Genomic DNA, 16,483 nt, shown 5'->3' on the forward strand with positions numbered 1-16,483 from the left:
ACTTTTCACTTTCCTGCATTGGAGAAGGAAATGGCAACCCACTCCAGTATTCTTGCCTGGAGAATCCCAGGGACGGGGGAGCCTGGTGGGCTGCCGTCTATGGGGTCGCACAGAGTCGGACACGACTGAAGTGACTTAGCAGCAGCTGATGGCTGTTTTGCTTACCCTCTGACACACACACACCAGAATGTATACATCCAAACAAGTGTCTCCTTGAGAAGCATCACACTGGGAGGTGTTGGCAGGTGTATTTCAATGATTCTTCTGAGGCTCAAAACATGCTTGCAGCTGCGCTTTTAGAATGGCCTTCAAAGGCAATTTCCAATCCTTATATGAGGTTTAGATGCGTATTTAGCCACACCTAGTTTGGGGGAGTTCTGCCTTGTGCGTTTTACTCTTGAGGCCTTAGGGGCCACCTTATTCTCCAGGCTTGATTACAGGTGGCCTCTGGTACAGAGTTCCCGCCCTCAGCAATATTCCACAGGATTCCAGGCATTTTCCAAGGTTGTCTTCAAGAGGAAGTCTTCAGTATTTTTGCATAGCGAAGTGACAGCACGGTGGTAAATGTACATACGGCCGCCTCGGGTAGTGGCTTTAAAGATGAGCGCCTTTTCTTTTTATATGTGCTCTGGCCTTTGTCTTAAATTTAATCTGATTACTTTATGGTTAGACGTCCCATGTTGGTCAAGTGCTGTGTTCACGGTGGGTGGTGTGATGGTTGTGTCCTAAGTGATGCTATTAGCGAAAAAAAGAACAAGGTAAAGCAGCTTTTGCTGATTTGCCCAAAGAATGCATGTAGCACCATATTGGCTTCATGAAAACGAGAAACTTTTAGTGGCATTCATTTTTCTTCATATGGCAGCAAATTAAAATAACATTAGCTGCCTTCTTGCTTACTTCTATTGTCAGATGACACAGTTGTCTACATAATCATTTTTAAAAAATCATTTTTTGGCCTTCCAAAAAGAAAAAGTCTTAGAACAATGAAAATACACTTAGCAGGTGCTAGTTTATTTTTTTCTCTTTTAAAATCTGACTTTCATGAGAAACTTTTAAGATGTCTCCATGTTCAGTTTCTAAAGTACCCAATTGTCAGACTATTTCTGACTTTGGCTGCAGGTGAACAGTGGGCTGTGTGATTGAGGGTCTCTTAAGGCTGTACCATAACTAGCTACCTGGACAGATAGTGATAATGATCAATAACGATTCCCCCCACCCACCCAGCCAACAAACAGGAGGTGAAGGAGTCATTTTTTGTGTCCGAGAATAAAGCCCACTCATAATTTGTGGGTGAGTTGTAAGCAGCACTTTGGACCCAAGCTGGTTCAGTTCTTTCTGTTTCTTCCATTAACCCTGGGCTGGCCCATCCCCACCAGATGTGCTGCGTTTTCCATCTCGTTCACTCAGCCTCCTGGTGTTCCAAAAGGGATCTCGGGCTTAAGTTCACCCACTAAATCATGTCACTGTGGTGTTAATTTCCTTCCCCACGCTGAGGATATGCAAATATGCTCGGCTTAATCCTCATCACCTGTCCTCTCCTAGTGGGCCAAGTCTGCATGCAGGCCGGTGCTGGGGGGTCGGGGCCGGGGAGCAGGGGCAGGAGGCATGACTGTAAATGTCGGCGGCGCCAGGCCAGGCCTTGCTCCTGTTGCTGGCAGCCCAGCATCTGCTGAGAAGCGTGCAGTTCCATCAAGTCAGCCACAGCCTCCCGGTGGGAGATAAGCCCAGGGAAGGAGGCTGAGCCTGGCAGCCGGATTCCAGGCCTGGTAAAGTCATGTCTGACATTCAGCTCTGTGAGGTTGGGCTGGGGAGTGTGGAGATGGTTCCACAGGAGCCAGCAGCTGCCCTATTTTAACTCAGGCTGTTGACAGTTCATGCTGAGAGCACTTGTTTCGGAGCTCAACAAAGCTCAAAACTCCAACGTTTTCATTTTGGGTCTGTGTTTGGAAGAGTTGCTGTACTGGAACCAAAACCTTGGCTGACATTATCCTTCACTGAGCTTGTCTACACCACTGAGTAGAGGCGAGGAGACAAACCTCCAATGAGGAGTATGTATCCTTGGGAACAGCCGCAGGTAGTCCGATGACCAGAGAATGCATGGTGGGTTAGTTAGACTGTCCTCAGAGTCTCCCAGAAACTTCTGAGAATCATCTAGAGGTTTGCTGCAAACAACTGCGACCTTGGTCCTTAGTCCTTGCCCCAGAGTACTGCCTTCTCTTAACTCCCTACAGGTCTTTCCCGAGGAAGGACATTTTAACTTATGGAATATCAGGTTCTTTTCATCATCATATCATTCCCCATTCATTCTTCTTGTCCTAGCTCCCAGGCAAGTTTAGACTGTACAGTTTTCCTGCCAGGGAGAGAAGCTGTGAGGAGATGGCCCTACCTACTTTAAAACTTGATAGAAACATGCATCTCTGGGTTCTCCAGGAGGTATATGAGTTACCTGGCACAGAGTAAATTCAGTAGAAGGAAATGTTTTGTTTAAATGCTTCCTCATTTAAATTAATACTCTCTTGACTGTTGTGAGGGGGGAAAAAAACCACTATTAAAAGTTGTCTGTACTTTTGCTGACTTGAAAATATTATGAAAAAATTTCCTATTAAAAGTTGTTGCTTATTTTGCTGACTTGGAAAATATTTTATAACCCACATAAAATGTGGTTGAGAAGTACTGTCTCAATGAAAACGAGAGCTTGTTTTATTTTGTTCTGTCTTCAGTGCACTTCCTCTTATTTTATCTTTACATATGGATTTCTTTGAGTAGTGATTTATATCTGCTCCATCCAAAAAGTTTAAAACAATATAAAATGCCCTGTAAAAAATTATACTAAGTTTCCTAAAACACTTGAGAAATTTACTGAGTTTTGCTAGGTATACATTTCATTCATTAAAATGAAAACTTGGCTGAAGAAATCATGATGTTTGTCTGTGTAACTAACTCCTGGTTTCTTCTCCCTGGCCTTAAAAACCCAGATGTGCTAGAAATTACGTTTTTTCAAGTGAACTATTTAGAACCCTGTATTCTTCATGGATGATCGTTAAGAACTGTGACGATGAGGAGAATGATACTGCCCCCAATACTCTGCAGTACGTTATTATGTTCTCAGGGGCCTGCAGAAACGTTTCAGTCAAGGCTCCATGCCTTAAATGAGTTGACAAAAGTGCCCTTTCGAAAGAGTCAGCATCAGCCTGACCTTGAGATGAACAACTTTTCAATAAGCTCCAATGTGCATAGTTTGGACGGTTTCCCCTTTACTGCCACTCTAAGAAAAATCTTGTGATTAAGCGCCTACAAAACTTCTGACCTGCAGAGGGCTCCATAATACCATGTTTCCCTAGTTCATGCTTGGAAAAAAAGCAAAAAAAAAAAAAAAAACTTTCCAGAAGGGGGAAGGGGAAGCCTAGAGACTTTATAATGCTCCAACAGTCAGTCTGGTAAACAGACTAGGAATTGTGGGCAAAGTCCTTTTCCTTGAGTTTTGTACCAAGCCTGAGATCGGATGACTCTGTCCGGACTCATTACTTTAATAGCCTAGAGCTAGTTCACATAGCAGCAGGAGCCCACCAAAAAGGCATTTCATTATTGAAACTGAAACTGGGTACATTGTAACTGCCGATTAATAGTCTGATTTTTTTCAGTATTTCAAGTAATTTATAAAGCGTTTACACAAATAAATAGAAAGCTTTAAATGCTTATATTCCATAAAAAGTAAATAAAATATATTTTTGTGCATTAAGACTTAATTAAGTGGCATGATTTCATGTCACAAATTTAAAGCAGCCGGGTGAGACTTGCCAACATTACTGCAGCTGTGTTTGACATTAGGAAATTAATTAAAATAGTCATTTATGCTTTTTTCCACTTACAGGTATTTAGACCTCTCTGTATTACACCATATATTCTCCCTTCAATCATTATATTAATCTGCCTGAGCAGGTTCTGTCTTATTCTGTTGTTGGTAGAATAATGAAGGGGGGGTATTAATCTAATAGAAAGTTTGTCCTGTGCTACTGAGGCAGGTCGAAGAGGGCTGAAGGGACTTCCTGCTGACTTTGAAAGAGGGGACGCCTTCATATTTATTCACATACCCACTCCTTTTTTCCCATCTTAAGAGAATTTCATTTTATGTTTCATTAGAACAGCCCCACGCCCACCCTTGGTGTCAGGAAGGGAAGCAGAGGAGAGCAGAAAAATATTTGCATGCCATATGACACATCATCATTTAGACTTGGCTGTTCTGTGAGAACTCATTTTTGAAGCGGACCTGCGTATATAGTACAGTTACAGAATGTGCTAAACCTAAAGCAAATTAAAACACACCCGCCTGGATCGTTGATATGCAGTTTGCAATTCATTAAATACTATCTTGACTTCGTCTATCAGAGCTAAATAATGACTCTCTTGAGATAGCAAGAACAAATCGATCACACTGTACTTGTTGACTACAATTATTTCTGTTAACAACTGTCATAAAATTATTACTTGATGAAGTTTTAATGATGGAAGTAATTTTGTTTCCCAAGAGGCATCAGTTGCCAAATGAGGCTGAAGCTCTGAAAAAGCTCACTGTATGACAGTGTATGAAAACATGACCATAATGTCTTCACTCTTGGATATAATTTGCAATACTGTGGACTAGTTTTAGGTCAGAGCCAAGGTCTTTTAGTTCCTCAGGCACCAAAGGTGCTTCCCTTAAGGCATTTACCCTGTGAGTTGGCTTGGATTTTAAGAGTGGCATTCAAGGAGGATTCTAAGGTGCCATCAATTATATGACTTCCACTCAGGGTAAACTCAACGATTGGATATAGGGAGTGAGTTTTCCTGTGTATACGTTGTCATTAGTGATGTTTAAAGTTAAACCCTATTTCTGACTTGTATTTCTTGAATGCATGAGCTGTGTTTAATTATTTAATAAGGGTCTTAGGTAAAATAAGGGTTTCCCTGGTGGCTCAGTGGTAAAGACTCTACCCACCAAAGCAGGTCAGGATCTACCCTGAGTCAGGAAGATCCCCTGGAGAAGGAAATGGCAACCCCCTCCGGTATTCTGGCCTGGAAAATTCCATGGACAGAGGAGCCTGGTGGATTGCAGTCCATGGTGTCACAAAGAATCAGACGAGACTGGGCAAACACACAACACAAGTAAAAGTGACTCCTGAAGTCCTGAATCCTATTAAACTCTCTGGAGTCTTAGTCCCCACAGTCAAACAGGAGCAAATTGAGCCCATTCCTTCTTTTTTAATTTATTTTTAATTGGAGGATAATTGCTTTACAATGTTATGTTGTTTTCTGCCATACAACAGTGTGAATGAGCCGTAAGTATACATATATCCCCTCCCTCTTGAGTCTCCCTCCCAGCCCCCTAAGATGTCACATAGTACTGGGTTGACTTCCCTGTATTATATAGCAACTTCCCACTAGTTATCTATTTTACCTATGGTAATATATGTATGTTTCAGTGCTGCTTTGTCAATTCATCCCACCCTCTTCTTTCCCCGCTCTGTCTACAAGTCTGTTCTCACGTATGCATGTCTATTCCTGCCCTGTATATAGGTTCACCAGTACTGTTTTCCTAGATTCTATATGTGTGTGTTTAGGTTAGGTGTGTGCATGCTCAGTTGTGTGCAATTCTTTGTGACCCTGTAGCCTGCATTCAGTGGCACCCCACTCCAGCACTCTTGCCTGGAAAATCCCATGGACGGAGGAGCCTGGTGGGCTGCCAGTCCATGGGGTCGCTAAGAGTTGGACATGACTGAGCGACTTCACTTTAACTTTTCACTTTGACGCACTGGAGAAGGAAATGGCAACCCACTCCAGTGTTCTTGCCTGGAGAATCCCAGGGACGGGGGAGCCTGGTGGGCTGCCGTCTATGGGGTCGCACAGAATCGGACACGACTGAAGTGACTTAGCAGCAGCAGCCTGCCAGGCTCCTCTGTCCGTGGAATTCTCCAGGCAACAATACTGGAGTGGATTGCCATTTCCTACTCCATGGGATCTTCCAACCCACGGATTGAACCCAAGTCTCTTGTGTCTCTAGCACTGGCAGGTGGATTCTTTACCACTGCACTACCTGAGAATCCCATATATGCGTTCAGTTCAGTTTAGTCGCTCAGTCATGTCCAACTCTTTGCAGCCCCATGAACCATAGCACGCCAGGTCTCTCTGTCCATCACCAACTCCCAGAGTCTACCCAAACCCATGTCCATCGAATCAGTGATGCCATCCAACCATCTGATCCTCTATCATCCCCTTCTCCTCCTGCCCTCAGTCTTTCCCAGCATCAGGGTCTTTTCAAATGAGTCAGCTCTTCGCATCAGGTGGTCAAAGTATTGGAGTTTCAGCCTCAGTATCAGTCCTTCCAATGAACACCCAGGACTGATCTCCTTTAGAATGGACTGGTTGGATCTCCTTGCAGTCCAAGGGACTCTCAAGAGTCTTCTCCAACACCACAGTTCAAAAGCATCAATTCTTTGGCACTCAGCTTTCTTCACAGTCCACCTCTCACATCCATACATGACCACTGGAAAAACCATAGCCTTGACTAGACGGACCTTTGTTGGCAAAGTAATGTCTCTGCATTTTAATATGCTGTCTAGGTTGGTCGTAACTTTCCTTCCAAGGTGTAAGCATCTTTTAATTGCATGGCTGCAGTCACCATCTGCAGTGATTTTGGAGCCCCAAAAAATAAAGTCTGACACTGTTTCCACTGTTTCCCCATCTATTTCCAATGAAGTGATGAGACTAGATGCAATGATCTTGGTTTTCTGAATGTTGAGCTTTAAGCCAACTTTTTCACTCTCCACTTTCACTTTCATCAAGAGGCTCTTTAGTTCCTCTTCACTTTCTGCCATAAGGGTGGTATCATCTGCATATCTGACGTTATTGATATTTCTCCCGGCAATCTTGATTCCAGCTTGTGCTTCCTCCAGCCCAGCGTTTCTCATGATGTACTCTGCATATAAGTTAAATAAGCAGGGTGATAATATACAGCCTTGACGTACTCCTTTTCCTGTTTGGAACCAGTCTGTTGTTCCATGTCCAGTTCTAACTGTTGCTTCCTACCTGCATACAGGTTTCTCAAGAGGCAGGTCAGGTGGCCTGGTATTCCCATCTGTTTCAGAATTTCCCACAGTTTATTGTGACCCACACAGTCCAAGGCTTTGGCATAGTCAATAAAGCAGAAATAGATGTTTTTCTGGAACTCTCTTGCTTTTTTGATGATCCAGCAGATGTTGGCAATTTGATCTCTGGTTCCTCTGCCTTTTCTAAAACCAGCTTGAACATCTGGAAGTTCACAGTTCACATATTACTGAAGCCTGGCTTGGAGAATTTTAAGCATTACTTGACTAGCATGTGAGATGAGTGCAATTGTGTGGTAGTTTGAGCATTCTTTGGCATTACCTTTCTTTGGGATTGGAATGAAAACTGACCTTTCCCAGTCCTGTGGCCACTGCTGAGTTTTCCAAATGTGCTAGCATATTGAGTGCAGCACTTTCACAGCATCGTCTTTCAGGATTTAAAATAGCTCAATTGGAATTTCATCACCTCCACTAGCTTTGTTCACAGTGATGCTTCCTAAGGCCCACTTGACTTCACATTCCAGGATGTCTGGCTCTAGGTCAGTGATCACACCATCGTGATTATCTGGGTTGTGAAGATCTTTTTTGTACAGTTCTTCTGTGTATTCTTGCCACCTCTTCTTAATATCTTCTGCTTCTGTTAGGTCCCTACCATTTCTGTCCTTTATCGAGCCCATCTTTGCATGACATGTTCCCTTGGTATCTCTAATTTTCTTGAAGAGATCTCTAGTCTTTCCCATCCTATTGTTTTCCTCTATTTCTTTGCATTGATCACTGAGGAAGGCTTTCTTATCTCTCCTTGCTATTCTTTGAAACTCTGCATTCAACTGGGTATATCTCCTTTTCTCCTTTGCTTTTCACTTCCCTTCTTTTCACAGCTATTTGTAAGGCCTCCTCAGACAGCCATTTTGCTTTTTTTGATAATTTTTTTTTTCTGACTTAACACTTTACTCTGTATAACAGACTCTTAAGTTCCTCCATCTCAGTTCAGCTGGTTCAAATTCACTCCTTATGAGCTTACTCCTCCTTTTCTAAGACTTCACCCAAACCTATTGTGTTTTCCAGCAAACTCGGTATTACTGTAGTTGCTATAAAGCTATTATATTTTGTGTTATTGCAAAGCTGTATTTTGCATTGTTGCCATATTACCACAGAATGTATCCTCATGCTTGCTCTATTCTGTCTAGCACTAGTAGTTATATTTTAAACACAAAATAGGCCACTACAAGAGTATGAAGGCCTTGTTGGCATGCTTGCGTCTCAGTAGTCTAAGCTCAGTGATTCTCAAACCGATAACATCAGCATTGCCTGGGAACTTGTTAAAATGCACATTTTAGGTGCCACCTCCGACCTGTTAAATCTACTTACCTTTAAAAAATTAAATGATAGGTTTTTTTAAACTCGCACTGCAGATTTGAGCATGACTTATGATCTCTATTCCTCATTGGTTTGGTCTCCCAGATTTCCCCATTTTAGTTCCTATTCACAGTTTGGGGCCAGGTCTAAAATACTTCTTTCTCTTGAGAGCTCAGAAGTTGTAATTCTGCAGACTGTAATATTATGTTCCATCCTGATGAGCTAGTTTGCCACCTATGTTGAGTGGATCTGTATTTCACTACCTCCATCATTAACTAAACAGGTAACTTACAGTCAGCATCTTAACATCTGCTTTTAAGAACTATAATACTCTGTGTTCTTGAAAGCAAAAAACTCTGAAGACAGAGGGCTGAGCCAGGTGATTTTTCAAAGTCCCAAATTTAGATTATTAATATTAATGAAACTTGAAAACTTCTCGAACATTCCTTTTCAGTGATCAGTATCACTCCCACACTAGAGTTCACTGAATTTTTTTTTTAATTTTATTTTATTTTTAAACTTTACATAACTGTATTAGATTTGCCAAATATCAAAATGAATCCGCCACAGGTATACATGTGTTCCCCATCCTGAACCCTCCTCCCTCCTCCCTCCCCATTCCATCCCTCTGGGTCGTCCCAGTGCACCAGCCCCAAGCATCCAGTATCGTGCATCGAACCTGGACTGGCATCTCATTTCATACATGATATTTTACATGTTTCAATGCCGTTCTCCCAAATCTTCCCACCCTCTCCCTCTCCCACAGAGTCCATAAGACTGTTCTATACATCAGTGTCTCTTTTGCTGAATTTTAAATCCCACTAGCTGGTTTCTCCCCTTAGGCTATCACCACTATTTTCTCTTCTGCTTGCTCATTTTGGGAAGATACCATGAACAGGCCAATATATAATCAAATTGTTCCGAGAAAATGGAAATTTCCTTAGGTGGTAAGAAGTCTAACCCTACAATAAGCAACCATGTGGTTGTTTGCAACTCTGCTCTTAAATTTCCAATGTGACTCCAACATGAATAGGCAAAACATGCTCAAAAACTGCCTGATCATGTGCAAATAATGGAAAAGTTCAAATGCTGTAAATTAGTGACAGCTCCATTCTTGAGTTAAATTCTATCTGTAGCTGCTAAATTCCCTCCTTTCATCAAGAGGATGTAAAGATGTCTGTGATATGATCTCTGCTCTCAAAAATCTCCACTCTAATCAGTTAAGTGACATTAATGTACATGAGTAATTATAAAATAGCTAATTACTTAACTTGGTGATTTTCTTATAGTTGGAATTGTCGTCCACGTGAGATGAATGTTGGCTGGAGTCAAAATAAAAATGTAACTTGAGCCAAAGCTTGAAGGATAGTGAGGGTGTTGATCTGTTTGCCATGCCATGGCTTTCTGGGATCCTAGCTCCCCAACCAGGAATTGAACCCAGGCCACCACAGGGAAAGTGCCAAGTCCTAACCACTGGGCAACCAGGGAATTCCTTGTTAGAGTTTTTAAAGAAAGGATGTTTGAGCTAAAAATAATAGAAGTACTTTAAATGCAGTATAAAGTTTGTATGTACTTCGTATTTATCAAGATGGGCTTCACTATACTGTTTTAACAAATAATCTCCAAATGTTAGTGACTTAATACAAGTTTAATTTTTTGCTCAGTGTATTTAGCCACTGTGACTCATTAGGAAAGCTATATCTTGACACACATTCTGTAATCACTACAGCAAGAATAAGTGTCGCTGTGAACTGTCATTACCATGCATATTTCACTGGCCAGATCAAGTCATATGGCCATGCCTTATCATGTGCCAGAAACGAGAGAGCCAGAGATAGTTAGGGAACAATGTCAGTGACTGCCACATCTTTCTGTGTAGTCATTAGAAAAATACAACACTTGGTGTACCCCATAAAAAAGGGGACTTCCCAGGTAGCACCAGCGGTAAAGAACCTGCCTGCCAGTGCAGGAGAAGCGAGAGACATAGGTTCGATCCTTAGGTCATTAGGTCAGGAAGATCCCCTGGAGGAGGGCATGGTAACCCACTCCAGTATTCTTGCCTGGAGAATCCCATGTACAGGGGAGCCTGGCAGGCTACAGGCCATGGGGTCACAAAGAGCCAGGCATGACTAAAGCAACTTAGCACACATGCATGCCTTTAAAAAAAAAAAAAATAAACCTCTTTTATGCAAGCTGATCATAGCTTGATAAACTCAAGCTTCCTTTCTGATCCCTGGGTCAGAAAGATCCCCTGGAGATGGAAATGGCAAACTGCTCCAGTCTTCTTGGCTAGAAAATCCCATGGGCAAAGGAGCCTGGTTGGCTACAGTCCATGAAAGAGAAAGTCACTCAGTCGTGTCTGACTCTTTGCAACCCCATGGACTATACAGTTCATGGAATTCTCCAGGCCAGAGTACTGGAGTGGGTAGCCTTTCCCTTCTCCAGGGGATCTTCTCAACCCAGGGATCAAACCCAGGTCTCCCGCATTGCAGGCAGATTCTTGGAACTAATGAACTAGTGAATGAAATGAAAAAGAAGCAGACTCACGAGTATAGAGAACAAACTAGAGGTTACCAGTGAGGAGAAGGAATTGGAGAGGAGCATTCGGGGTAGGGAGAAAGGGGGTATTATGGGATTATCTGAAATCATGTGTGTGAAACTTGAAAATTGTAAAGTGCTATAGAATTTAAACACTTTAATTCAATTAAAAGAGGACTGTCTCCAGGAAAAGATGTGATAACAGGAGATACTGCAACATTCTTCCAACAAGGAGGTGAGCACCCAACATGCCAGGGATGATCAAACAATAAGAGAGGAGGAAACTGAGTCCTCAGTGCTACTGAATTAACTAACAACCTTTAGCCAACTGCCCTTTAGCCAACATTTTTGTAGATGAGAAATTCTGCATTAGTGAGGTGACTTGCGGCAAACAGCATCCTAGCTGTGGAAGAAAAGTTCCACTGTATTTTCCCAGCAGTGATCTCCCTGCTTTGCCACAGCTCTCAGGAGGCAACTTCTTTGGGGATCAGGGAAATCTTAATCACTGCCCCCTGCTACTTTGTTCTAGTCTAAGACCCCTTTGGCTTTGCAGGCAGTCCTGTTGACTCATTGATTCTCCAGCTATGTCAATTCATATATCAAAATTTGCTTCTTTCATTCTACACAATCAGCTCAGTGTTAGAGAGAGCTCCAGATTCAAAAAACGAGAGCCCACAAGCTCAAATGCGTGGTCTACTGGAGCATCAGCAGGTCAGTCTCTGCTCACCCTGCTGCATAGCCAGGCCCTCCTTAGAACAGGCTTGAGAGTGTGTCAACCAAGCCAACTGTGAAACCTAGGACGTTGATGCCAACTAGCCCCTTTGCAGGTAGATCTATATATATTCAGAGGGGTAGATGAGCCCTGAAGGACTATTTAATGCCATTCAGAACCCATCACAGGATCTTAATATTTTCAAAGAAGACATGTAACAGAGAGGCCCTCTCTGCCCAACTGTTTTAACAGTATAAGAAAAACTCTTTCCAAAGTGAATCCACTTCCTTGTGTCCAGATAATTAAAGCACTATCCTCATAGACAGCACATCCCGCAAATACCATCTTGTATTGTGGCTCTTCACCTTCCGTCTGTCCCCGCACATGTACAACACCCTCAAAGAGGAATCCCATTTGTGTTGGCCCTTGCCAACCAAACTCCTCTTGGCACATTTTAAAGCTTTATCTCTTGCCTTCCCTTGTTGAGATTCATGGATGTACTGGTGACTTTTTGGTCTGTTTGGTTTTCCTACCAGTTCAAGTTCTCCAAATTGGAAGGAAACTTAGCCGGTTAGTCTCAAAAAGCAAGCATGCTGTGTGTGCTTGGTCATGTCTGACTCTTTGCAACCCCATGGACTATAGCTGCCCAGGCTCCTCCATCCATGGGATCTTCCAGGCAAGAATACTGGAGTGGGTTGCCATTCCCTTCTCCAGGGGATCTTCCCAACCCAGGGATAGAACCCACATCTCCTGCATTCCCATGCAGATTCTTTACCACTGAGCCACCTGGGAAGCCCAGAAAGCAAGACCATTTAGTAAACAGTTGTGAAATAAGTGTTGTTGAAGTTTTGCCTGTGTAGACAAAGGGTTGGAAGTTGAGGTACTAAAGAATATCAAATGGATGATGTGTATAAGTAACTGGAGCCGGCTGGGTACTAGAAAAACAGGGAGTGAATTTGAGAGGCCATGTTCTATATGTCGGGGCCAGGTTGCTTCTCTGCCTCAGCTCATTGCTGTGTAAGAATTCAGGCTCAGTAATGCCAGAGCCATGAAATTAAAAGACTGCTTACTCCTTGGAAGGAAAGTTATGACCAGCCTAGATAGCATATTCAAAAGCAGAGATATTACTTTGCGAACAAAGGTCCATCTAGTCAAGGCTATGGTTTTTCCAGTGGTCATGTATGAATGTGCGAGTTGGACTGTGAAGAAAGCTGAGTGCCAAAGAATTGATGCTTTTGAACTGTGGTGTTGGAGAAGACTCTTGAGAGTCCCTTGGACTGCAAGGAGATCCAACCAGTCCATCCTAAAGGAGATCAGTCCTGGGTGTTCATTGGAAGGACTGATGTGAAGCTGAAACTCCAATACTTTGGCCACCTCATGTGAAGAGTTGACTCATTGGAAAAGACCCTGATGCTGGGAGGGATTGGGGGCAGGAGAAGAAGGGAATGACAGAGGATGAGATGGTTGGATGGCATCACCGACTCGACGCACATGAGTTTTGGTGAACTCCGGGAGTTGGTGATGGACAGAGAGGCCTGGCGTACTGCAGTTTATGGGGTAGCAAAGAGTCGGACACGACTGAGTGACTGAACTGAAATGAACTGAACTGAATGCCAGAGCAGCTGATTTTCCAAGAGAATCTGGAAATCTGGATTGCCACATTGAATCTCACCTTTTAAATCTTGAGTCAGCATCCTGTAGAGCATCAATTTGTGATCTCTGGCCCAGTGCTCATATAACAACTAAACAATATTAGTTGAATTTCAACTCACCTTGTTGTTCAGTTGCTAAGTCATGTCTGACTCGTTGTGGCCCCATGGACTGCAGCATACCAGGCTTCCCTGTCTTTCACCATCTCATAGAGTTTATTCAGACTCACATTCATTGAGTCAGTGATGCAATCCAACCATCTCATCCTCTGTGGTCCCCTTCTCCTCCTGCCCTCAATCTTTCCCAGAATCAGAGTCTTTTCCAATGAGTCGGCTCTTCACATCAGGTAGCCAAAGTATTGAAGCTTCAGCATCAATCCTTCCAATGAATATTCAGGTTCTATCTCCTTTAGGAATGAGTGATTTGATCTCCTTGCTGTCCAGGGGACTCTCAGGAGACTTCTCCAGCACCACAGTTTGAAAGCATCAGTTCTTCAGCACTCAGCTTTTTTTATGGTTCAACTCTCACATCTGTACATGATTACTGGGAAGACCATTGCTTGGACTCGGTGGACCTTTGTTGACAAAGTGATGTCTCAGCCCTTTAATACACTGTCTGGGTTTGTCATAGCTTTCCTTCCAAGGAGCAAGCATCTTTTTCATGGCTACAGTCAGCAGTGTATTTTGGAGCCCAAGAAAATAAAATCTGTCACTGTTTCCACTATTTCCCCATCTATTCGCTGTGAAGTGATGGGAACATATGCCATTGTCTTAGTTTTTTGAATGTTGAATTTTAAACCAGCTTTTTCACTGTCCTCTTTCACCCTCATCAAAAACTCTTTAATTCCTCTTCACTTTCTGCCATTAGGGTGATACTGTCTGGTATATCTGAGAAGTTAAATAAGCAGGGCAACAATATACAGCCTTGACATACCCCTTCCCCAATTTGGAACCAGTCCATTGTTCCATGTCCGGTTTCAACTGTTGCTTCTTGATCTGCTTACAGGTTTCTCAGGAGATAAGATGGTCTGATATTCCCATCTCTTTAAGAATGCTCCACAGTTTGTTGTGATCCATACAATCAAAGGCTTTAGCATAGTCAATGAAGCAGAAGTAGATATTTTTCTGGAATTTACTTGCTTTCTCTATGATCCAGCAGATGTTGGCAATTTGATCTCTGGTTCCTCTGCCTTTTCTAAATCCAGCTTGTACATCTGAAAGTTCTTTGTTTATGTGCTGCTGAAGTCTAGCTTGAAGGATTTTGAACATTACCTTGCTAGCATGTGAAATGAGCACAATTGTATGGTAGTTTGAAAATTCCTTGGCATTGCCCTTCTTTGGGGTTGAAGTATAAACTGATCTTTTCCAGTCCTGTGGCCAGTGCTGATTTTCCCAAATTTGCTGATGTGTTGAGTACAGCACTTTGACAGCATCTTTTAGGATTTGAAATAGCTCAGCTGGAATTCCATCACTTCTACTAGCTTTGTTCGCAGTAATGCTTCCTAAGGCCCACTTGACTTCACACTCTAGGATATCTGGCTCTAGGTGAGTGACCACACCATCATGGTTATCTGGATCTTTAATACCTTTTTTGTACAGTTCTTCTGTGTATTCTTACAACTTCTTAATCTCACCTGCTTCTGTTAGGTCCTTTCTGTTTTTGTTCTTTATTGAGCCCATCTTTGTATGAAATATTCCCTCTGTATCTCCAGTTTTCTTGAAGACATCTCTAGTCTTTCCCACTCTGTTGTTTTCCTCTGTTTCTTTGCAGTGTTCAGTTAAGAAGGATTCCTTATCTCCTTGCTATTCTCTGGAACTCTTCATTGAGTTGGGTATTTCTTTCCCTTTCTCCTTTGCCTTTTGCTTGTCTTCTTTTCTCAGCTAATAGTTCTTAACTGAACAATGCAGGACAAAAATGGAAAGACGTGGGACTGACTGTGGCTCAGATCGTGAGCTCCTTATAGCAAAATTTAGGCGTAAATTGAAGAAAGTGGGAAAACCACTTTGGGTTCTTGCATTTCTTTTTCTTTGGGATGGTTTTGGTCATGCCCTCCTGTACAGTGTTACAAACCTCCATCCATAGTTCTCTGTCTACCAGATCTAATCCCTTGAATCTATTCATCACCTCCACTGTATAATCATAAGGGATTTGATTTAGGTCGTACTTGAATGGCCTAGTGGTTTTCCCACTTTCTTCAATTTACGCCTAAATTTTGCTATAAAGGAGCTCATGATTTGAGCCACAGTCAGTCCCCGGTCTTGTTTTTGCTGACTACATAGAGCTTCTCCATCTTCGGCTTTAAAGAACATGATCGGTTTTATTTCAGTATTGACCATTTGGTGATGTTCATGTGGAGAGTTGTCTCTTGTGTTGTTGAAAGAGGGTGTTTGCTATGACCAGTATGTTTTCTTGGCAAAGCTTAGTTAGCCTTTGCCCTGCTTCATTTTGTACTCCAAAGCTAGATCGAGTTGTTATATATTACTCATAAGATTAAATTGTAATTATTCTTCCCATGAAGGTAACAGGCAAGAATCGTTTGTTAAGTCTTTTATATCAAAAATATCATTGTTGATTTAGAGCTGGACAAACCCAGGGTGTTACTTAATATCTCTTAGTGGGAAATGAAGGCCCCTCTCTGAAATATGCAGAGAAATAAGAAAAATTTGATAAGAACTTGAAATGTTCTCAAAACATATATTACTTGAAGCTTTAAATAGTGTTCCAATTCTTCTAAAACTTGATAATTCCCAGAAATTTTTCAGGGTTTAGTAAATAAAGTATGTGTGTTCTGGGCCGTGTCATTGCGCAAAAGGCTTATAATAGGGCTAAGATTGTCCTGTAAGTGTAAAGAATTAGAGCAGATAAGCAACTATAGTGCATGGGTGAATGAATAATATGGGCTTGTGGTATAAGGTCCAGTCAATTCTCATCATTTGAAGATTCCATATTTGCGAACTTGTCTACTCACCAAAGTTTCTTTGTAACTCAAAATTAGTACTTACAACACAGTGGCTCTGTACTCACTAATACAGTGTTTGCAGGAACTTTATAGAACATAACTGCTGTGAATAACCGAAGAATCAACTATAATCCTATTTACAAGAGTTTAAAAAACACATTCCTCTAGTGCCCTTTACATTTAATGAGT

The 16,483-nt window shown here is 42.2% G+C and overlaps 1 protein-coding gene and 1 long non-coding RNA gene across 2 annotated transcripts in view; one reads left to right on the plus strand and one right to left on the minus strand.

Annotated features, from left to right (window-relative positions):
- Positions 1 to 13,560, minus strand: part of LOC129659293 (uncharacterized) — a 32,443-nt gene extending 18,883 nt beyond the window's left edge. The window contains exon 1 of the long non-coding RNA XR_008717940.1: positions 13,458 to 13,560. This is a non-coding gene — a long non-coding RNA (uncharacterized LOC129659293). The remainder of the gene's footprint in view (positions 1 to 13,457) is intronic.
- Positions 1 to 16,483, plus strand: part of JAZF1 (JAZF zinc finger 1) — a 334,411-nt gene that overhangs the window by 250,581 nt on the left and 67,347 nt on the right. The gene's annotated exons all lie outside the window — the stretch shown is intronic.

The sequence above is a fragment of the Bubalus kerabau genome, chromosome 8, assembly GCF_029407905.1.
Source record: "Bubalus kerabau isolate K-KA32 ecotype Philippines breed swamp buffalo chromosome 8, PCC_UOA_SB_1v2, whole genome shotgun sequence".
Classification (NCBI taxonomy): Eukaryota; Metazoa; Chordata; class Mammalia; order Artiodactyla; family Bovidae; genus Bubalus; species Bubalus kerabau.